Consider the following 1354-nt stretch of genomic DNA (forward strand, 5'->3'; position numbering starts at 1 on the left):
CCAGTGGAATGTGCAGGTAAACACGTTGTCCTTTTCCTTCCCAGAACTTCCCGTGCCAGTGATGTGTGATCCTTGGTTAGTTTCTGTGCCCCTCTGTCCTGCCTGGCCCTGAAAAGTCCAAGAGTCCATAATCACAGCTTCCTGTCTGTTTATGTCCCAACTCCCAGCACAGGGCTAGATTTGCAGTAGGCACTCGATAAATATTTGTCAAGTGAACTGATGGAGGTTATCCCCTGGACTGTCCCTCGCTTCTCAGCTCCTATTTCGAATCAGAACTCTGATTACAAATGAAAATAGAACATTTTCACTGGGTACTGAAACCAGGTGCTTGAAAAGAAAGAGGTGAGCTGTCAGGACTAAATTCCAGTGGTTACTCTGCACTCTTGATCAGTGACCTCGGGTTATTATGGCCTAGAACCCTTCTGAGCTTCTGTTTTTTTTTTTTTTTTTATCTTCATTTGTCAAATGATCAGAATATACTAGAATTCCAGGGTGATAGCCAGGCATCTATGACATCTATCTATCTATCTATCTATCTATCTATCCATCCACCTGTCTATTTATTTGGTCTTTTTGAGTCAGGGTCCTGCTATGCAGTTCAGACTGACCTTGAACTCACTTTGTAGCCCAGGCTGGTCTTGAATTCATAACAACCCTCCTGCCTCAGCAGCCCAAGTGCTAGGATTACAGGCATGCATCACCATGCCCAGATCATCTATGACTTGAGCCGAGATCACAATAATCTGAGAGTCCTATTTAGATACTTACTCTTGATCAACCCAGGGAAATGACCCAAAGCTTGAAGAGGCAATAAGGCTTGCTTGGCCCTGAAAAGGCCTAAGTCTATGCCATCCTTGTTGACTATAAGTTTCTTCTGGGCATAACCTGTCTGCCTCAAATCCCTTTGATGCTGGGAGACGAGTGAGAGATGCTGAATCAGAAAAGGTGAGAGAGCCAGGCTGTTTTATTAATCTCTGTGCTCCAACTTCAATGTTTGGATGGAGCACTTTAAGGGAATTGTTTCCAGGTTCTTAATGTCCCAACCAAAATTTTGCTGGACACTCAAGAATAAGGAGTATTGTTAAAAGTGAAAGAGCAAGCCAAACATGGTCACCCATGCCTATAATCCCAGTACTCAGGAAGCTGAGGGAGGAAGATCTGTTAAGATTTGAAGGACAACCTGAGCTACATAATGAGTTCAAGGACAGTCTGAAGTACACAGTGAAATCTTGTCTTTAAAAAAAACCACTGGGTGGGGGGAGGGTCGGGGAGATGGCTCAATGGAATAAGCACTTCCCTGGCAAGTGCAAGGGCCTGAGTTCAATCCCCGGTTCCACAAAAAAACAAAAACAAA

The sequence above is a fragment of the Octodon degus genome, unplaced genomic scaffold (genome assembly GCF_000260255.1).
Source record: "Octodon degus isolate 3935 unplaced genomic scaffold, OctDeg1.0 scaffold00011, whole genome shotgun sequence".
Classification (NCBI taxonomy): domain Eukaryota; kingdom Metazoa; phylum Chordata; class Mammalia; order Rodentia; family Octodontidae; genus Octodon; species Octodon degus.